This window comes from Dromaius novaehollandiae, chromosome 5 (genome assembly GCF_036370855.1).
Source record: "Dromaius novaehollandiae isolate bDroNov1 chromosome 5, bDroNov1.hap1, whole genome shotgun sequence".
Lineage (NCBI taxonomy): Eukaryota > Metazoa > Chordata > Aves > Casuariiformes > Dromaiidae > Dromaius > Dromaius novaehollandiae.
The window spans coordinates 2,006,155-2,029,219 of record NC_088102.1 but is presented as its reverse complement, the minus strand read 5'-3'; the positions used below and the strand labels follow the sequence as shown (position 1 = coordinate 2,029,219).

The following is a 23,065-nucleotide window of genomic DNA, read 5'->3' as shown; positions in this document are numbered from 1 at the left end:
GTCTCTTGTGAAATTAATAGCAACAAGGTCAGATCCTAGAAGGCCTGCAGAACTTTGCCAGGACTAAGCCAGTCCCAAAATAACTTCAAACTGTTTTTAAAGGACACAGAAAAGCTTTTTTTTTTTTTTTTTTTTTTTTTTTTGAAGCCAAAGCATCAAGACCTGGAAGGGACGCAGGAGGATTCTGTAAGAAAGATGTCACCCCTGTCTCCAGTGGCTCTTTGGGAACACGCATGGAGCCGCAGTGATGGCATCTAGGAGAGCTTCTTCCAGCCTTTCTCAGCAGTAAAGTTCAGTTGATTAACTAATCAGCAAAGAAAGCTCTCTTGTGATTTATGAGTGTGCATCTCCACGTTCACTTCTGGTATGTGTAATAGCACACTGACACTAACAAATTTACACCAGAGAGCTTTGTTGGGATAGCACTGCTCATCAGTGCTTGTTGCCTCTAACATAAAAGCAACAAACCCATCTTCAGACTGCTGAGAAACACACAGTACAGCTTTTTTCATGCAGGCTGATGGAAAACAGAAGGACTGAGAGTGCACTGGTAAGACATGACTACCTTCCAGATTCTTCGGCTGGGCTTGGAGCAGAAGCTGTGGAATGATACATGAAGAAATATTTCCAGGACTCAAGAACTAATTTGCAACTTCTTATCTGCTGTATCTTTCTTGAGGTCGGATGTGCAAATATCCCCACTTCACTTTCTCGTGTCTCCTCTGTGGAAGAACAAGGATGTTTTGTACCCAAGCCAAAAGAACAGAAAATTGAGCTTCATACACAGTCTGCAGGTTCAAATCTCCAAGAACGCCGCAGCTAAAACAAAAAGCTAGGGGGTAATGTTATGATTCTGACTGCTGTGACGCTGATGCTCAGATAATCACTTCTCTTACTGGAATGTGCCCTGTAGGACCTTTCTCAAAGGGAAGTTCTTAACAAGTGGATTATATATTTTAGTCTAGCTATTCTTTCCTTATGACTGAGTCTTCCAAAGAAAGATTGAACAGTGGAAATGTGAAGCTTTGCTCGGATATGCTTTATTTCATTCTCTAGCAGGTCTAGGTGCTATAGTCCTACATTTAACATCAGGGCTCTGCATGCACCTACTGAATACACGCTGCTCACAGCAAAGAAATAATGTAGCCAGTTGTTCTGCTTGCTTTGGACCCTGCAAAGTGTACAGTGAAAGGGCAGACAGAGGCAAGCCTGCCCTCCACCTCAGCTAGGCGAGGGTGTCACCACATGACAGGCAGATCTCAGTGCAGGCAATACATGATTATTGACAGAACTCACCAGTAGATGTTTCTCTTCTGAAACGTGCTACAGATCTGGTGACATGGCCAATGCCAACGGTGGCTGCATCACCTCAGAGACCTAAAACACGCAGCGAGTGAGAGAGTACGACTGTCCTACCAGAAAGGGAATGCCCTGCCGTTTTACCATCATGGGGGGGATGGTCACAAGGCAAAGCTGCTACAAAACTCCAAATCAAATAAAGATAAAGCCACTGTTGTGCTTTTATTTTGGGGGTGGAAGGAGAGTTGAAAAACTTAAAAGGAAAAAAATGATTCTGAAGAACGATACTGTGGCAATAGATACCCAAAATGCTAACAATTTGCCACTTACTGTAAACACAGGATGGCTGAGCAACAGCCTCGGAGTTCATTTATTCCCAACTCATCACCTCTTCATGTATTTCTCAGGGGGAAAAATTATCACTGAACTGTAAGAATGAAAACAAGTATTAAACTGCAGAAAAGGGTTTATTACCCTCACAGTTGGAAAACCAATAAACTTCAGAAAGACACTTTTAGTTTTAGACAGTCTCAACTGAGAATCTTTACTCCTCTGTCCATTTTGCAAAGTAACTTCACTCCACGAAAAAAATATTAGATTTAAAATGTTTTAGGACAATGTCACTGACAGGCCAGTTAGCTCTGCTGCCTATTGCTGTCTGCACCAGCGTTAGAAAGTCTGACCGAGACCACCCCAGGGTCTCCTTCCCTCCCTGCAGGAAGGAAATAAATTGATCTGCATTTAAGTTAATCTCTGTTCTATGCAATGACTCTGTTCTGAAGAGCAGCACCTACAGATATTGATGTTCCTGAAGGATACTCTGTTCATTCAGACACGACTTTGAGATTACGAGATAAAGAATAACTAATATATTGTCCAAAAGAAACTGAAATGGTGCCTCCATCAAGAGAACAAACCACATACATTAAAACAGTGTCATCTGGGGATCATGCACCAAAGATATTAAATCCAGTATGGCATTACATTTCCTGTCTGACCTGATAAATGGGTCTCCTTCTACCTTTAATCTGCAGGAGAATTAAAGTCTCCAAGCTACCTGTACTACCACAAATAAATTACATGTTTATTTTAACTCCTTTGAACCTTCCCCTCTGACAAATTCTGAATGTATAAGTAAACTCGAAAGTCTTGCAGGAAGATAAACAGTCATGTTTTAATAACAGTAATTCACAAAGCAAACCTGACAGTTGGGTTTAAATGGAAATGCAGCATCACTCTGCCAAAAAAGAGAGAGAGAGAATATGAGAAGCATCGCGCTGATGATGCTCTAAGCAAGCGAGGTTCAGGGAGCACAGCGTGTACACGAGATCTCTGCATACAGTTTACGGGAGCAGTCCCAGAGGAGGCTCTCCAGGCAGCTCCCCTTCATGTCAAAGGCTCTGCATTTCAGCTCAAGGGCAGAGCACCATGGCATGGATTGCACCACCTTGTATCAGAGCAAACTTGCAAAAACTAATACGCCACTAACACGCCTTGAAGGCATGATTCATACGGCATTCTCTTGGGAAACACCACCACCCCCAAAATGACGACGCTGTCCTTACCTCATTGATGATGCCACAGCCTTGACTAGAAGGAAACAGAAAAGCAGAGAAAGAAACTCCCTTCCTAGCCTCAAGCCCCTCCTTTGTGTGTGGAAGGAGAGTTAGGGCCAACTTGGTCCAAAGGATCATTTTTTTCTTGCATTAGAAGATGCAAGGCAGCACACCCACTGGGATAATCCCAAAACATTTTCCCCCTATGCCGGCTGAACCAGGAACTTGAGTCCCAAACCAAGACCATCCTGATAGGGGATACAGACCCTCAAAAACCAATCCTGCAGCAATGATGGCTCTTCTAGGAGACTGAGTACCATCTACTAGCAGAAGACAGGAGCATGTTGCAAAGCAACATACATACAAAGTTCCTCCTTCCTTTCCCAGCTTCCTCACAACAGCTCTTTCCCAGTTTTGCACTTGAAGGTAGGATCAGAATGGACCTGACCATTGTAAATCCATGTAATTCACTTTTCAAAGGCACTAAAGCCAAGGCATGGGCACAAACAGAAGGCCTTCAAGAAGTGCTGCTATTCAACACAGAGATCAGGGCTGCAGGCTGCTCCTTTATCCCGTAAGTTCCCACTCCTGCGGAGCACACGGACCTTGCTGTACTCCGTAAAGGGGGCTGCGTGGCAGGGAAAGGCACTATCCTGCTCCCTGTTCATGTGCTGATCACCCAGCTCCTGTAACAGTCTTTGGGCAGCATGAGCTGCCCTCGAGCTGCGCCACACAATGCAGGAGATTTCAAAACAACTTTCATACCTTTCAGCCCACCACTGTTTTGCCAGGTCTGGGCAAGTCTTTCCAAGCGCATTTAATGTCCTGAGCTGCCCCACCAGCAAGTAAACCTGGGGGCTCCAGAGCTGTCAGACACGCATTACTGCCCTCTGCTATAAGAAACCATTGCTCCCCGGACGAGACCAGTAACTGTGGGAACTGAAGATACCCAGCAACACACAAGAGACACTCAGACTTACAAGGGCAGGAGGAGCCAAACAACTGTTTCTGGCAGAATCCAGCTGTTTGCAGAGTCAGTTTTCCCTGTCCTTGGTCTGAAGCCCCAGCCCTCAATGACTGAGTTTTAACAACAGTTATTAGACCTGAAACTAACAGTATTACATAACTCTGTTGCCTTTTACTTCTGGTTTTGAACCATCAAATGGCAGAAGGAGAGATGAAAACAGAAGAAAAGAAAAATTCCACCAAGGACATAATGGTCCATTAAGCAAAATTTTAAACCAACTTGTCTTTGGTTCCCTCGCTCAAATGCAATTCTTTTCCCTCCAGGCTGTTATTAACACTTTTATAATGAGTAACTACAATAAAACTCCAGTGAATAAATACGCTTAAGGCATTTTGTTGTTTCTGCAATTAGAGGTAAACTGACACAGTAAAGCTAAAAGCATTTGGGAAATGATATTCACAGAAACCATCATAACTACAGTAGTCCTAGGGCTGCTCTCAGAAACTGTAACAAATGCTACAAAGCAGCCAGATCTCTGTCATTAGCCAGTTGCAAAGGCCAATTTATCATGTGCTCTGGCACTGTGCAGCACGGCAAAATTTAATTGTGAAGAGCATCTAAGTTCTGCAAAATCTTGTATGGGCAGCAGTATTCACAACTTTCCATGCAATTTAAAAAACAAACAAACAAACTTATTTATCCCTCAGAAGGAGAAGACAAGCATGCGCTCAGGTGAGAGTAAAAGGAGAGCGAGCCCATTAATTAGGCCATATGAGCTGCCCAGGTAAAATCCTTCCAAAGATCTCTCCAACCCACTGCTCCTAGCACCTTTGGTTGAGGTTGGCAGGCACCTCTGGAGATCACCTAGTCCAACCTCTCTGCTCAAGCAGGGTCACCTAGAGCACTATAACTATTCATTACAGCAAAACCCAAAGGGAGTTTTTTCTGGGAAGAAAGGATGGTAGACAAAGGACAAGTAACAGGCAGCCTGGCTTTATAAAACCTAGTTTTCTTCTGTGACAGGGTAACAGGAAACAGTAAATGCCATTTATTTTGACTTTAATAATACTTTTGATGCTTTCTTGCACGATATTCTCAGAGCAAGCTAGGAAAACATGGCCTAAACGAAACTAAAAGGAGGGAGGAAGCCAGAACATCATACTGAAAGAATGGTTATACATGATCCCCGGGGGCAGGCTGTGTGCTTCTCCAGGGATCTTTCTGTGTCTGATACTTGACACATCACCAGGATGTGGTTAAGAAAGCTCGTGTAGGAAACGTACAGTTGAGACCAATCTGGGAAGAGTCTGTAACCACCTTGGCCAACCAGACATAGAATTCCAGAGGATCATGACACCTGGAGAACAGATTTGGACAGGGGGAGGGGCAGGAAACCACACTGAAATTAAAGAAGGAGAAATGCAAAATACCCCACAAAGCAAGAGTACAGGCTGCAAAAAACAGGCTAGAGGGGAAAATGGGCTAGACAGAAGCTCTTCAGAAAAGAGCTGGGTTTATAGCGGTTTGCAAGTGGACTGCAACATTAGTTAGCAATTCCAAGGCATTGTGAAAAAATGCAAATGTCAAACCACAACACATAAATCCTATTCCTTTCTGCATCCTTCTCTCTCTGCATGGTGACACCATGCTAAGCACCAGCTTCCACAGCTGGCTTTCTTCGGTGTTTTGGTACTTTCTTACTTAATTTTCTAGCATGATTATTGATCAACTTGTCCAAAAAAACTTCCATCCGATAGGCATGAACCAGTTATTATAGCTGCTGTATGCACTGGACTTCTGTACTTGTTTCTGTTTTCTGGAAGACAAGACATTCAGGAGCAAAGCCCACCTGAACCTCTACATTTCTAACGTATGTTGGTGATTGACTGATTGCCTCTATAGTAATTTGGTTTGTTCTTGCATTTCATAGCCTTTGCATACATTTCCTTACAGCAAAATGCTGTTGAGGAAATTAAAGAGCTGCTTGCTCCTTTTCTCTGTCAGATTCTGATCTTCATTTCTTGCATTCTGGCTTCTTTTCCCTTTGCCCTTAGAAAATCAAACACATTTTCAATTTCTACAGTAATTTCTCTTCAGAGAAGACGGTAATTGATCAGGAAGCCATTTCCAAACGTGTCTCACAGACAGTGTAATCTGATAAGCAAATTTGCTCGTCCCAGCTGATGGACATGCACAGAAGATCTCCCAGCACTAACAGGACAGGCTGAAAGCTCTAGACACAGCTGGTTAATTATTACGGTCAGCTTCGTCTCCGAGTAACTTCAGCTTGATTGAAAGCAGAATCACAGTCTTCAGAGGAAGCAATCCTGTGACACGTTCAAGCTAGGAAAGGTAGAACCCAAATCGTGCTCACACAGGATCAGGTTCTTGTGCCACTCTTCTTACTGGCAAGGAGCTTTCATCCTCTCCTTCGCACTTCAGCCAAGTGCCTGAAAATCTCACAGCCTTTCACAGACTGAGTCCTGCATGACTTATTGCAAATGGAGATGTGACACCACCAATTAAAGCCTCAATCCATGAAATGTCTCAGAGATGACTGCCCCTGCTTGGGGCACTCCTTGCCACTGTACCACGGTGGCTCTCGCTAACGCCCACAGCCCCAAGAGTACCACAGGATGAAGAGCACTGCCCTTTTGCACTTAAGAAGGATGAAGATGCTCCTAAGTAAGACATGGTGTGTGACACACAGCTGGCAGGGAACACGCACGCATGCCCTCTGCCATCCTCCACTAGTCTAGCTGCTGCACCTGCTGCTGGCAGCAACTGCCTTCAATGAGGGTGACCCTCAATCCAGGCCTAGTCAGACAGAGGCAGCTGGCCTAGACTTTCCTTCACTTTGTATGACGCTCTCTTAGCGGAAGTGTATCCCAAGCGTAAAACACCATGGGTTAAAAAAAAAAAAAAATACCCACACTTTCAGGTTTATACCACCACCCCGGCCACATCCGTCCCTCTGCCCTGCCCTGCCAGCAGGACAAGGGAAACATGTTGCATTCCTCTGATTTTAGGCCTGATCCACCAGGCTCACAGCGTGCAGGGCTGTCTTTAAACAAGCAGCTTAGAAGCAGAAGATGCAGAAGGAGTCCAGGCACAGGAGCAAAGCACCCAGCACATATTACTGCACCCTCCTGAGGTGTCTCATAACCTCAGGGTCAAAAGAAGGGCTTAGGCACTTCATCCCTGGAAAGCAGCCTTCCAGCATGTGATCTTGTTGAGCTGAACAACACTTCCCATCCAGGTGTCTGGAAGGTAGCTCACTACAGCCACAGCTCAACCTTCTGGACTCCAACCTGTGCACAAATAGCAGCTTCTCATTCTGTCAGTGAAACCGGGAGCAGAAACAGGAAACCAGCTGAATGCAGGTGACAAGGCCACAGTCAGGAATGAAAGTCTAAGTGGCTTCAAAAAGCAAATTAGATAAATCAACAGAAGAAAAAAAAACATGAAGAACTATTAAATGCAAAGATACCACTGCCAATTCAGAAGGTCCCTAAGCTGTAACTTGCTGGAGACTAAAAGAAAACACTGTGAAATTACTGTTACAGGCCTTCCCCGTTCTTATCCTCTTCCCCAGGCACCTCTGCGAGTCTCCATCACAGGCGGGACACTGGGCTGCACGCACTTTTGGGCTGAGGCAGTGCAGCTGCTCTGGAGCTCTTCAGAGTAAAAGGGAAGCGCTGTGCTGCAATGGCTGGGACAGCAGCGTTGATACGCTGCGTGTACAGATCCAGGGAAGGAAATGTCACACCGTCTGCCCTGCCAGTCTCCTAGTGAGAATACAGAGATAGAGCAGTAATAATTGGTGTACGTTGCTGCAAGATTAATGACCACTTTAAACATCTAATGACATTGCATTTTATGCTATGGTCGATGGACATCATCCGTTCATGATCCACACATAAGCTGTTTTATAAATCAGTCACAGTAATGAAAGGCAAGCATTGACAATAAATGTATTATTTTTAGTACTAATGTATTACGGCACTTTAATCCAAGAAAATCCTGGTTTTGTCACTTACAAATGAAATTTCTCTCTCTCTTTGCAGTGGTAAAACTTCATTTTTGTCTGAAATATGTGAAAAGCTCTATATTTTTCTGCTTATGGTGTTTTTATTGCCAGGTAGATTACTTATAACATGGTTCCTTCAGATATTACTGAAAAGTATACAGAAAATATCTGGATTCATGTTCAACAGCTCAAATATTCATTCCATACAAAAGGCTAGTTTCATTTTAGGCTTTGAACCTACATATATATTATCACACCATTTCCATGAATTGTGACTCGATCAGGCTGCAGATAATACACACCAAGACCATGTTTGCAGAATGCCACTGGCTAATTTAAATTTCCTGAGCAGCAAAGTCATCGTCTTTTCCAGAGGCAACTCTGAGAATGACTTTGCTGCCTATCAGCTCTGGGTTTGAACTTGCAAGTCAGTAAGCAGACTGAGATAAAAACTGATGCAAATAGGCTTAAAAACATCACACCAGATCATCAAAAGAGGCACAGAATGAAGAACTGAGTCTCCTCTTCCCATTCAACAGCATTTTATGAGCTCCCATAAGCGAATGAAACGATTCACCACGCTCCTGGCAGCACAATGGCCAGGCTGAAGCCTGTGTCCCTGGATCTAACCACTCCAGAGCACGAGAAAGCAGCTTGTCTGTATCTCTCACTACAAGTAAGTTTGGTTCGTTGTCTGTTGTAGACTGTCTCCCTGAGCAGCGATGCATGGGGCACGAGAAAGCACTCACTCTGCAACTGGCAGTGCTGCGGTGCTGACTGGAAGGTGCCCGAGGATGATGCACACACGCTGCGCCTGCAGCACCTGCTTCTGCTGGGGCAGGACGGCAGGGACGGCTCAGTGTGACAGGCAGCATCTGCACTTCCAGGGCAGCAGGAGCTGTGCCAGGCCACCTGTACAGGGTACTCCACTCACACGGCTGCCAGCCTGCAAGGGAGCTGAGAAAAGACGCCCCTTGCTGCTGCAGAGACACAATATTACAGTCTCATGTGATGTGACATAGTAGCTGACACATTTTATTTGGTGTGTCATACCCTCGCTTGTGGAGGCTAACAAATGAAATCACAGCTGTCATCCACTCGAATTAAAAATAAATCACTCGGCTGACCCTCTAACCCAAGCTGACAAGTCCTTCCCCCACCCCACGGCAGCCTGTTTGCTCTCAGCTTCCACTCCTCTGTTATTATCTGCACTTTAATTTATTTTCCAGTTCTCGCCAGGCAGAGCCATCTCCACTCGCCGGGGAGCGGCTCCCGCGTGCTGGGAGGGCGGCGGCGCTCACAGGCCGCGAGAGCTGCGGCCGCCCTGGCGGCTCCGCGGGGACGTTTGGGGAGGATGAGGGAGACCCGTGAAGGGATCCGCCAGAGCCAGCTGAGCCCAAGGACAGTTCCTATTTGGAAGGAAAACGTGTGTGGTAGGTACCGGAGACCCCCTTCTGCTGGGGGTGGGGGCACTCGTCTGTCGGCCTGACCTGATGCCTTGGGAGGTTTGGCTTTTGCTAGGGACCAGGATCTGTGATGTGGCTGAGGCCTGTCTGATATGAACTCCTGTTTCCAAGCAAACTGCTGTTAAGATGTTTAGCAACATAAAATTGCTTTCAAATGCACTATTTAGCAAATAGCCTTGCCTAGAAGAGTTGAAAGAACTGGCAATGTGTAGTAATCTATGTCCTGTTCTTCTAGGGGGTGCATAATAAGGGAGGTATTTTACCTGGAGAGCAGGAGAAAAAAGGGACTGCGCGCTGTGCATCTCCATCGTCTGCCTTTGGCTTCAAAGCGCTCAGCTGACTGAAAGCTCCAAAAGCAACATATAATGAAGCCCCTTAATCGCTAAAGTAATCATGAGATGGCTGCGTTACACTACCCTCTCCAGATTATTAATGGTGAGAGGACATTGAAGACTGAGGTGCAACAAAGGTTTAAAATCCTTCCAAAAGGTCTCTTTGTCCACTATTTCTTCTGCCCTGCACTCTGTTACCGAGGCTGAGAAGTAGCAGAAGCAATTGTTCACTATCTGCAGCCAGTCCAGAAGCAGTGCACAGTCTGCATCTCCTCTCTGCTGCACGTCTCGTCTTTAAAGAGCCGCATGTGCAGAATTAAAATCGTTTATTAAAGAGCAACATGGTTTGGATCTCCAGAACGGATCCCAAACTCGCTTAAGCTTTAGGCTGTCCTAAGAGGTGCCAGGTATGCAGAGATGGAGTTTCAGCCCCACACAGTCGCTCTCACCCACACCGATGGCCGCGAGCAAATGGTCAGCCCTTGCGCACAGCATCCGCGCTGCCTTCCCGGCAGCGAGCCCCGCAGTCGCTGCACTCGCAGGTGCAGATGGGCCCAAGGAAGGGCCCCTTCGGCACCGCACTGTCCCACGCGCAGTCGGCAACGCAGGGAGCTGCTTACTCCGCTTCTGCTCCCGGGCCACGAGGAAAGGAACATCAGTTGGATCATCTATACTGAAAACTCAACTTTCAGTAAACAAAATACTAATTATAAGAAACTGCAGATGAGATTAACACAGCCCTCACTTAAGAACCAGCACACAGAAATCTATGCTAATTAATGCTAATTGGCAGCTGTAGCACAAAGTGGGGCAGGAGAAGGCAAAAACGTGTTTGCAATTCACCTGGCTCTGCCGCGGCTGCTGCTGTTGGGCTCTGTGTAGAGGTGCCAGCAGCCTTTGACAAAGAGAAGAAGTATTTGGCACTGCGACGCGAACATGGAAGTCAAAACAAACTCAAAGTCTTTATCCTGACTGCTTTTTCTTTTCTTTTCTTTTAATGAAAAATATTTTTGAAAAACAGTTTTCAGGAAACTGATTCTTCTATGTGGAAAATGCTAATTTGAAAACCACAGCACGCCAGCTGAGCGTGTCAGACAAAAATCTTAATACTTGTAACCATAAATGCTGCTCTAGAACCCTGGCACAGTATCCAAACACGTACTACTGCCACCCCCACTATACGCCAGGCTTTAAGCCAATCCGAATATCCTACAATGCCCCACACATGGGGGGTGGGGAGCACGAAATCCCAAGCAGAGGGCTGCGCGATGCCTCACGGGAGATGCAGTGCATCCTACACCCTGCCCTGAAGAGTTAGCATGGCACAAGGCCCCCGACAACGCTTCCAGCTTTAGCCAAATGTTTTCAGTTTTCAGTTTTTGCCAGGAAGTCAAGGTTATCACCTGCCCACAAGAACTCCACCAAGGAATTCCAGGCAATTCCAAACTATGCCGTGGACTTCAAGTGCACTAAGTGAAACAAGTGGAACAGGGAATCCCATCACAATCTATCACGCTGCATTTAGATTGCTGCAACTTAGGAAAATGCTTATGGCTTGCGTTGATTTTAAAGCCTGATCCTTCCTGGGATGATCACTGTAATGCTTTTCCCACAATGGAAAAGGCTGAGAGGCCCATTTTTGCAGGACAAATCCATGCCATACCCTGCCTGGGGAAAGCATTTGCATCAAGATCCACATGAGAAGCTGACATGTATTATCCTGCCTGCTTTTTGATTCTAATACAAATGGAAGAACAACAACTATTTTCTGTCCCTTCCAAGGCCTCATTATTGCTGTTATTGGCATTATTCCTGCCAACAGGTGCTTGGCATTGAACAGGACACAAAATAAAGACTGTTTTCACCACCAGCTGCTACTGAGGGTAATTACAGGAGAGCAGTTATGGGATGCCCTATTCTTATGCTTCCTCTGGCTGCGCAGAGAAGTCCCGAGAACTGCTTGCTCCATATGTTCGCATGACTCCCACATCCACGAGTGGAGGGACACGCAGGAGTCCAGCCCAGCAAGAGTGCTGTGTCCCTAACCCTCTTACTGACCCTACACTAACTCACTACACCCTAACACTGATGGTACCACACCTAGGCGTCCTCAGTGCCTCTGCGAAGCAGCTGATGGTACAGTAAACCCAGGACGTGTGCGTGCCGTGATTGCTTAACGGCAGCTGCACAAGCAGTGCTGCTGCTACAGCACAGCTGCACACGGACTAGACTCTTCACTGCCACCAGCAGAACTAGGTGGCAAAAAGGGTCTTTGTTTTGTGTCCCGTCCAGTGCTGAGCAGGAACAGCGCTGATAACACTGCAATACTGCAGCCTTTGGAGGGGACAGAAAATGGATGTTTCTTCCTTTTGTATCAGCATCGCAGAGCAGGCGGGATGAGATGTGTCAGCTCAGCTCACCGTGCAGTGCTTGGCGCAGCTGCACTGCCCCAGCAGGTCATCCTCTGTTTACCTAGGCAAACCTGCTTGCGTGACGGGAGCTTTGCCTCTCCATGGTCCGCAGGAATTGACCAGCAGCTAATAAATGTCAGCCTGGCTTCTAGGTTCAGATATGCTAAATTATCTTACTGCCATTACAGAATGCTTTTGCTGACACTTTGTCAGGGTCCTGAGGGCACTAATAGGCCTTAATGGACCTGACCAGCCTCACTTAGGTCCTCCACCCACACACCTTGTCCATGGAGGAGCCCATTTAAGCTCAGCCTTGGGCCTTCAGTCCCTGCCTGAGCTACACTGTAGGTGTGCTGGGCCCCTGCCCCTGCCCATCCAGACCCCAACCTGCAGACTGACATCCCAGCCTGACCTTGCACCTGCCTGCTCACCATGGACCTGCCTGGCCATCTGGCTGACCTGCAGACTGACTTTCTGGCTTGGCCTCAGACCTGTCTCATTGCCACAGACTTGCCTGGTGATCTTGTCTCTTGGTTGAACCTGGCCATGAACTCTACCATCTGCCCTGCTGGCCTCACCCCAGGCACTGCGGGGCTGGGTACGGCTGCAAGGCCCCTGCCCTGCCGGCTGCGTCACCCCCTCGGCTCCCTGCCCCTTAGAGGGCAGCCAGTCTGCCCCGTCCCTGATGTGCTCTGTGCGTGTCCCTGTGCCCAGCGTGTGCTACTCCATCCAAATTCTCAAGCAGAAACTTCAAGCTTCCAGAAATCAAACTTCCAAATCCCACTGAAGCGAGCAGAAAATCTCCCATTAATATGAACTGGCTCTGCATTCATATTTTGGTCCTGAATCCCTTTGAGATCACAAGTCAATCCACACTTAAAACACTTGTCTCCCTGTATCAAACGGAAATGATGTCCCAGCGTTCCAGCATAATGCAGGTGCAAGGTGAGAATTAGCTATATAGCACATTCTGCTAAGCTCTGGGCTATTTCTTACTCTCCCACCAAAGTGGGAGAAACTTTAGCATACAGAAACATGATTATTCATATTTAACTCGTGAATCTCTTCCTGCTTGAGCACAGAATGAAGGAGTCCTGCTGCCCCCAGGGCAAGGAACTGCTTTTTTCTAACACTCCTCCACGCAAGGTTTTCATGTTTCCTCTTTGCTGTGACATATTTATGCAGTAGCTGCACAAATGGTTCCTTCAAACTGTGGTGAACAAATCCCCGATTGTAATCTATGTGGAAAGTCTCATCTGGGCACCTCCTAGGTCATGTCTGTGTCAATTGGGGGTGACAGTGAAGTCCTGAGGGTTTCACAGATTCCCTGACCGTCTTGGCCTGCGGTTAGAGACTGTCAGCTTTTTTTAATTTTAGTTTTTCATCCCCGTAACTGTGCTCTGCACGCTGACTACAGAGCTGGGAAACGATCTCAGGGCCACCACCACACACGGTTCAGAGCACCCCTGGGGACCCTGCGAGGAGTCACTGCTGCACACCAGCATGGTCTCAGGGTTGTGCCACATCTGTCCCCTCCCCTCCTTGTTGGGGGCTCTGCAGCCAGAGCCGGGACACGGGGCACTCGCTCCTCTCTTGAGCACCGGTGCTAACACAGCCGGTCCGGCCAGCCAGCCCCAGGGACTGGGAGCAAATACTGGCGTGCCTTCCCAGCCGAAGTGACATTTCAGTATCCTGGTAGGACCTCCAGGAAACATGTAATTGCTACGGAGAAAAGCACAGGGTCAGTCTGCAGGTTGGCCATGAACAACAGAAACTGCTTTTAGGATACGAGGTTTGGAACTTTTGGGCCACAGTCAGGCAAGCCAAAAGTCAGTGCAGGGAGCAGACTTCAGAGGGCACTTTGGGCCTCTGCTATTAATGCTACTGCATTTGATAGGAAAGAAGGCAGCAGACAACCAAGCAGGCAGAATCAGCATCTGGAGCAATTCAATTTGAAATTAATTACATAAATGATGTAATGAGAAAAGATTAGCTAAATTAGTGCTTCTGTGTGAACTCAGAATGCAGATAGCACAACCAAAGCCTCTGCATTAACACTCCCCATTACTGCACACAGGATCTCATGTGGTGTATTTGGCGACTGAAATACTTCAAGTTTTAAACAAAGATAAATTGAGGTCTGCAGCATTAGCTCTTTTCCCCTAGTTAAGCTCCTGCCAGAATACCCGATGGCATCTCCTTGACACCAAGCCCGTCAGTGCCAGTCACAGCAGAGCTCTACCTCAACACGACTGAAGCGTCATCTCAAGCTGACACAGCCGCATAATGGCTGACCTTGGGCTGCATCTGAAGAAAATGAATTAGCTTATGGAGGTAGTCAAGTGGAAAGCTGAGACTATCATTTTCCAAAGATATTCAAGGTAAAAAGCCTCAGGGACAATCTTCTGTCAGTTTCTGAGACTTGATTAACTGCCTTAATTCGGCATGATTAATGGCTTTCAAACCTCAGGAGTCCCAAGTCTCTCAGCACGTTGCATTACTGGAGTGTCTTTAAAAAAGCCTTTCTCCAAAGCATCCCAGGAGCTGCCCAAGGGCCATAGCCACAGGTGCCCCTGACTGAACATCTGACTCCTCTGCATCCTCATGCTCCAACACACGTCTGGAGGAAGATCTTCCTCCTCCCGTCCCACCCACATAACACACAGAAAGGGATGCAGAGGGATCATGCTTGGCATCAGTCGGGAAACGCCGTTTTCCTGCAGTGACTGGACAGCAGCTGTCTCACCCACTGACATCCCAAAGGGAAATGATGTCTGCTGGAAAAATGACTACTGACAAACTCCACAACGGATCCCAGCTTTGACATACCCAACACTTTTCTCTGAGAGCATTTATTTGCAAGCCAAACAGCTGATCCATCTATCACGTATCAGAGCAGCACATGCACAGCAGTATCACACAGTTGCGCAGCAGAGCCGAGGCAAGGAATGAAAAGGTAGGTGCTGGCCCAGCTACTTCCCCTAAGAGAACGGAAGGGACCCTCTTAAGAGAGGCCAGGATTGGTAAAAATGCCCAAGACCTGCAGGTGTAGGAGCTGACCAGTGAAACTCCCGGCCTGCAGTGAACAGAGAAAGGGATGGGCCAGACTAGAGAAAAAAATGTGAGTTTACGGATGCAGGGTTACCACTGCAGAAACACCAGACAGAATCACAGAAGTGGCGGCTCGAAGAGACCTCTGAAGGCCTCTAGTCCTACCTTGTACCTGAAGTGAGACTGTCACCGACACTAGACCAAGTCAGCCATTCCTTTGTCCAACTGAGTCGGGAGGGGAGGAGAAAGAGCTCTTTTTTTCCAGGTTCAGTTTTGCTAAGATGTGCAGGGCACTGCAAATGCTGCTGTCTCACCACAAACAGGCTCTGGGCAGTGAGGACAGCCACTGCCAGCTATAGCAGAGAAGACAGGGCTCTTGTTTTCCTCCATTTTGCTGATTTTTCATCTCGTGCGTGATGGGTCTAGAACTGGGAGACCTGGCTGCATTGCACCTAACTTCAGGCACTTCACTGAACTACCCCTCCGTAGGGGTTGTCACTCCAGGCTCCCTCAAGCCATACCAAGGTGATTCAGACCATAGGGGCCAGCTGCTCTGTGCAGGGACCACTTTCTCTGCACCCAAAGAAAGCCCAGCTGCTCCCCTACCTGTGGGCCTTGGTTAGCTACCTAGACTTCCTGGCATGAATCTGCATCTCAGGTCTCTGGGGCAGGGACTTGCCTCATCTCCTGTGTGAATGCAGCAAGTAGCATAGTGGGTGCCTGACTCCTGCCTAGGATGGAAAGGCAACAATAACACATGTGATAAATACCAGTGCTTGGGGCCAGATTCAAAAAGGCTCCAGTATTGCAATGTGGAAAGCTTACGTGCTGAGTTTCAGAGTTGCAATTCAGGATGCTGAGCTAGATTCCTAAATTCTCTACATATGTGATAGGGGAGATGGAGGCCCCTCATAATGAGGTGTGCTGCACCCAGGGCAGTAGGATGGCTGGAGGAACAGTGTTCACACCATCTGACATGGTGCTTTCCCAAGAAGACTAGATTGGTCTATCAGTGGAAACAGTCAGGCCTCTACTCCCTCTTCACCAGGCAGTGGGAGCCAAGGTCCCCAAGGTGGGCACCCTCCCAGCCTAGATGGGACGAATGCTTCCTTCTGCCAGAATCGAGTCAGCCAGTAGAAATGCCGACCTCCGCATTTCCCTCTCCCAAAGAGAAGAGCTTGCTGGGCTTTGGTGGATAACCACAAGCCAGAGTTCAGGGATGCTGGGATTTCCTGCTTCATCAGCTGCTTGCAGAGCATCCCTCTGTATCTCTGAGAGCAGGTCTCTACCCTATTTTAGGGACACCTCCTGCTCCTCTCTCGCCAATGGAAATGACTGTAGACTCTGAACTCAGTGTTGTGTGTGTGTGTTAAGTGTTCAGAGTATGTCTGTATTTCTGGTTCCCGCTGAGAATTTATGAGGTCGTTTAGTAGTCTTGGCAGGGATTTTTGTGATTGTTCTGCTGACACTTTAATTCTGCTTATGGTGCTCTTTAGAACCCCAAATGGTGTCTTGGGTCTCACCCTTGACACTTGTACAAGTGAGTTTTGGCACAGAACAGCATGGATGTTGGAAAGAAGCCTTAAGAAAATGATCAAAACCCTGCTGGTTAAGGTTGCTGTTCATGTGAGTTGTGCAATAATATAGCCAGCGAAAACCACTTCATTTCCTTCAATGATCACTAGAAGATGCTTCCCAGGGGTCAGCAGTGAAGGGGAGCCCAGGAAATACACTTCAGTCTTGAAACCTAAAGCGGTGGCCAAAATGCAAAGCCTCATAACACCATTTTATTGTGCCATATCAGCATGTATTCTCCCAATGAATAATGTTTGTTTCTCAGCTCAAAAATACAGAACATGGTAAATATGGTGATGTTGAACAACTGGATTTACTATTACAAAAAATTAAATTAGTATATTGAAAAAGAATGAAGTGGTAAGTACACATGCACACAAGCCTCATACAAGACATCGGTAAAACACTGGTAGCTGAATCATTAATCACTTTTCAAAGGTTAAAATAGTAGAGCCCCCAGTAAAAATGTACGGTATTTTATCCAGCACGAGGTTCATAATGGACAAAAAATTAATTCCATTTCTGCTCTTGTTAATAAAATGCAAGAACTGTATATCCACAATTTCTACAAATAAACTACAAAGACTGACTTGCTTCTACAGTACTTAATAGTAGGATATTGCCTATAAGAGTCAGTGACCTTGAGAAGTTTATGTGAAGAGAATACAATACAGGCTGATTTCCTTCTCCAGAGGTGGGGTTCTGAGCAAGGTTGTCACGTCAAATATACAGAACAGCTGCAATTTTCTGATTTGTATTTGTGTATGGAAAGTTAGAATACAGCTCAAATGAACTGAACTGAGTTACACATGGATTGGGTTATTATTTCTATTTATTTATTTATATTTATACCGAAAATCAAAGTGCTGCATGGATCAATAGAGTTTGTATTTTCAGAGTGAAACACAAAACCTGTAGAAACGAATGCTGAACTTTATTGGGCACCCACTTTCACACTTATTTATTTGTACCATTTTCCATTAAATGCCTCAGAGCTTTTGCTTTTAAATGAATCACTATTGACTACAGCAAGAGGTAAATAGTTCCTGTTAACATAGAGGCAACAGCTCATCTCCATAGTGCTTCACTCTGGGCGCTTGCTAGACTGCTCCCCCTTGTCCCCTTGCTCCGAGGCAGGCAGAGCTCCAGCCTGAAGCTGAATTTGCTGTCCTGCCGTGGGAGCTCCCTCCCCAGGAGCCCCGAGCCCGTGTCCGGCCCTGCTCATGGCACTGTGCAGACGAGCTCCTCCCAACACCCCTGACGGAGTTCAGCCCTGGCCCTGGATTCCCATTGCAAGATACAGAGTTGGTGACTTGAAAATTATGGAGCTATGACAAAAAATTCACTCAACTAATAATAAAAACGTTCTTCACATCCCTATCAAAAAAACACTTCTGACACACACCAGCATCGACTTAACAAACAGATGTAATTATATGAGGGCAAGGGGGAGAATACATTTGATAAAAAGCAGATACTACTATATCTAAGTGAAGTTGCATGGTGTTTCCCATTATAATCCCTTGTTTCCATTGCTTATACCTTGGACAAACTTCAGGCATCTCGGTTTACATTTTCCATGCTAGGGCAGTCCCCAGCTGATCTTTTTAGAACATCTCTGCTGCAATGAGTAAGGCCTTTTCAAGAACAATAGCAGAGAAAAATTGTTGCTGTGTCTGCCTTAAATTCATTTTGCAGAAGGCTCTGCCCCAGGGCAGAGGAAAATCCGCCCAAATTTAGCCAAATAAAATTTGAAAAAGTGCAGTTAACACATTCTTCCTAGAAATTCTCTGCTGGTGGCAGTCTGCAGTCTCCAGAGATCCCCTCTGCCCTAGGCATGCTCCCATGGGAAGCTGCGGCTCAGGGCTGCTGCAGGCTGGCCTCTGAGCAGTGGCCAGGGAGCGTCCCTCCTGTGCTCCCAGGGACCGCCCGGAGGGAAACTGCCAATGCGAGTGCCAAGGGGTCAAGAAGGGAACTTTGTAGGGCTTAAAGTTTTGATTTATGGCAGAAGCAGGACAAGGAGACAATGAGGGAAATGTAAGGAGGAGATGGAGATGCAGTGGAGGGAGACTGGGAACCAGCAGGTGGGAAAGTCTGGGAAGGAAGATCTGGGAGCTAACTGGGAATGGGCAAGTGGAGACTAGAAAGAAGGGCAGCTATGGAGAAGTTTGAGACAGAAAAGTACATCTGAGAGGCAGCTTGCAAGTTGGAGCCAGTACAGGTAAGAGCAAAGGCCCAAGTTCAGGCTGAGGAGTTGGGATGACAAGGATGGAAACTGGCAGAGAAATGATGAAAGAGGGCCAAGAAACCTGAAAAGACAAGGTTGATTTACAGAAAAGTGTGGGGACTCGAATGATAAAGAAGGACAAAGAAAGGCAGAGAGGAGTTAAAAGAAGGTCATGATTGTGGGCAGAAAAGAGCAGTGCTTACTGGACCAGTTTCCACCCCGGAACAGAACGCAGGATCCCTGCACCTCGCTATTTGTCGGCATCCCCCGGCACAATGCATGTCCTTGACCTCCTTGTAAGAATGGGCAGGATGCTTTCAGGTCTCCCCAAAGATGTCTCATCTCCAGGCTGAACAAGTCCCACTCTCTCAGGCTCTCTTCACCAGGCAAGTTCTCCAGCCCCAGTGGTCTCTGTGGCCTCCACTGAACTTGTCCCAATTGGTTGAGGTCTGTCCTGTGCTGGGGCCCAAAACAGGATGCAGCATCTAGATGTGGTCTAACAAGTGCTGAGCAGAGAGGGATGATGAGCTCTCTCCATCTCCTGGCTGTGCCCCTATTCATACAGCCCAGGATGCTGTTGGCCTCTTTCGTTGCCAGGGCATGGTGCTGGCCTGTGTCCCGCCTGCTGCTCACCGAGATCCCCAGGGCCTTTTCCCCAGAGCTGCCAGGCAGGCCTAGACTGTCATTGCCATGTCTCTGCCTTCTCAGGGACAGGAATGGGCATAAAGATGTCAAACAGGACAGGTCCATCCAGACTGTAATGTCCAAACTTGGATACAAGAATATTATGGGAGACAGTTTCAAAAGCATGGCTAAAGTCAAGACAAATGCCATCCACTGCTCTCCCTCTCTCTGCAAATCCAGTCATTTTACAGTAGAAGGCAATCAGGCTGGTCGGGCACAATGACACCTTCTATTTCATGTGCCCAGGAATGTGCTCCAAGAGGACTCAATCCATGATTGTACCAGTGACAGAAGCGAGCCTGACTCGCCTGTAGTTCCCTGGGTTGTTCTTTCAGCATTTTTGAAGATGGGTACAACATCTGTCTTTCTCCAGCTGTCAGGGAACTCCCCTGATCTCCACCACAACTTGTCAAAGATGATAGAGAGCAGCCTTGCAAGGACATCATCCAGCTCTCTCAGCACCCCTGGATGCATCCTGTCTGGCCTCATGGATCTGTATGGGCCAAGTTTTCACAAGCAATGCCCGATTCAATCCTCATCCACTGCTGGTAGTTTTTCTCCTCCTTTAACCCTTTCACTATGAGCAGAGGCCCATGAGATCTTGTTGGTAGAGACAGGGGCAAAGAAGGCATTGAGTACCTCAGCCTCATCTGTGTCTGCTGTCACTAAATCACCCACCCCACCTGGTAATTGGCTCACGTTTTCCTTATTCAGCCTTTTACTACTCTTGCAGCAGCAGAAGCTCTTCTTGTTGCCCTTGACATCCCTTGCAAGTCTCAACTCCAGGTGACCTTTGGCTTTCTTGGTACCATCCCTACAGGCCCAGGCAAAGTTTCTAAATTGCTCCTTGGTAGCCTGACCCTGCTTCTACCTCCTGTATACTGCCTTTTTTTGCACAGGAGCTCTGTCCTGACTTCCCTGCTTAGCCACACTGGTCTCCTGATGCATCTGCTTGTTTTCCTGAGTATTGGGATAGGCGGTTTTGGGCTTGGAGGGTGCTGTCCTTAAAGGCCTGCCAGCTTCCCTGGACTCCTTTGCCCTTCAGAGCTGTGTCCCAGGGTATCCTCTCTACTAGTTTCCTAAATAAACTGAAATCTGCTCTCCTGAATTGCAGGGTCTGTATTCTGCTACTATTTCCTCACTCTCCTCAGGATTTTGAATGTTTCATGGTCAGTACGGACAAGGCTACCATTGATTACCACATCCACACTAGCAGTACCTGAGCTCTGTAATACCCTGGTCATAATCTGCAAGGCTGAGCAGAGCGAGACTTGCACTACCACATCAGTGGCTTTAACGTGCGTAAAGAAATAGCCTTTAATGACATTATCACCTTTCTTCTTGCATGAGGTCAAGACTTTGCAGTGTTAAAACTGCAAGGAGTGAATGTTGTTATGTTGCATTCATCTCAAGACCTACTTACTCAGTTTTGCTAAAATGCAAAACAGAAAACCACAGAAACACAAACCAGAGTTGAACGTGTGTGGACTCTGTAAAATGCCATTGCCTCTCCAATTTCCAGACACAAAGTCAAAAGTCCATTTCCTCTCTGCTGGCTGTCCAAACTTTGCCTGGGGTTTGCGAGTCAAACTAAGATCTTCTTGACTCATGCATCTGCAGGGAACCACGACTGCAAGTCAAATTCTGCTGTTTCACAAGCAAACTCTCAGCAGCCTTTGGAGACACCAGCAGAAGCTGACACAACACCGATCCCGCACTGCCTCCTCCAGAAAGGTTATTTGCAGCTGCATTCTGCCTGATTGCATCTCAGAAAACAGTAACCATGAACTTTTTCTGCAGGTCCTACAACGAGAATGCTACACATCAGCAGGAAAACGGCACTTAGTGGACATCCAGAAAAATAAAGCTGCTTTCCCCCTACAGCCTATTGCTGACCACAGCACTGCCTGCAGCCTTGCTAAATTAGTCACATCAACAGCTCCAGCTCCTGCAAGGAGAGATGGTAAACTCCTGCTGTCTTAGGGCACTTTCTAATTTTGGAATGTCAGCTCCAATCCAACAACTGTCTCTTAAAACCAGCAAGACAAATGTTAACCCTCAGGTTTGCTGAGGCTTATTCCCTTTAGTTTGGAGTGAAACGGGAATGCTCAGCGTATCTCGCAATAGCCAGGAAAAGAAGCATTTTAATGCATTCAGCTGTAAACCTGTTTCCCAAGCAAGTGGAAAACAAAGGCATCCCCAAATAATGAAAGGCAAAATGAAGATGATCAGTGTGGCATGGTGGGGAAAGGCAGTCATGTGCGTTGCCACTGGTTTAGCAGATGACTTTGGGAAGGTCACTCGTATCCCTCTAGCTTAGTCTCCTCATCTAAACAATACTGAAAAAAAAAGGAATAGTGGTACTGAACTCACTTGTAATGTTCTTTGTGAAATATGGATGGTAGGTACTGTATGGATTCAGGGATTTCTGTATTATAGTGCTCCTGCCACAAAAAAAATGCTCATTATTTTGTGCCACTGCCAAAATCATTCTTCTTTTCCCATCCAGCATTGATCTTACTGAGTCCGAAATGACTGTCCATTCACAGTTCAGACTTATCACATGCTTTTTATGTCCATTGCACTTCTTTCTGATCCTTGCACTGTTATGAGTTTTAGTGCCAGTCCCAATTAAATTCATTTTACAATATATATTTATCTTCTCAATTTTAATAGAAGAATTTGGAAACCCACTGGACACTTAAAATAACAATACTATTTCTTCTTTATGGCACTGGAATGGCTTCTTTGCCTGTTCTCCCTGAGAACAGAGTCAATAAAGGCAGCACCCCAGCTTGCAAAAGAATTCATTTTTTACACACTGATTGCACACAAAACCATTCAGGAGTTCAGCATCTAACAAGCTGTCATTTTGTCACACTATTGACTGTTAATTACATTTATAATTCCTTACATGTGGGTGCAGGGGGCAACTGAATATACCACGAAATTTACCTTGTCTCCCCTGTAGTGAGTGAAGTATGAAGACATCACTTTATCTGACTGTAATTTCATGAACTACAGCAAGAGCCAGTGATAAATTCCTCAGTAACATTACTTTTCACTAATCACAGAGGGCTTCTTAATTTTGTTACAAGACAGACTGTAGAAAAGCTGTCCTGAATGCTCCAGAATGCATGGCTGGCAACACAGACAGTCTCTCTGCCTAGAAGAGCACGAATGTTGCTTCCAAACTGAACAGTTTTTGCATTGCTCTCGCTTTGCTCTTTTCTCTCCACACCTTAAGTATATCCATGTCTCTTATTTCCTAATAACTGCTTCTACAGCTGTTTCCTGGTCTTAAAAGTCACAAACATACTTGTGATATTCTAGCCATTTCTTACAGGAATCCCAAACGATTTGGGGAGGGAGAATACACTAAGGATGAGGAGAACTCAAGGAGGAAATGATTTCCTTCACATGCCAGACGCCACTACGAATAAACATCCTGAATGAGAAAGTATCAT

The 23,065-nt window shown here is 46.5% G+C and overlaps 1 long non-coding RNA gene across 2 annotated transcripts in view; it reads right to left on the bottom strand.

Annotated features, from left to right (window-relative positions):
• The window catches only part of LOC112993823 (uncharacterized), a 399,015-nt gene that overhangs the window by 340,373 nt on the left and 35,577 nt on the right, over nucleotides 1–23,065 (bottom strand). The gene's annotated exons all lie outside the window — the stretch shown is intronic.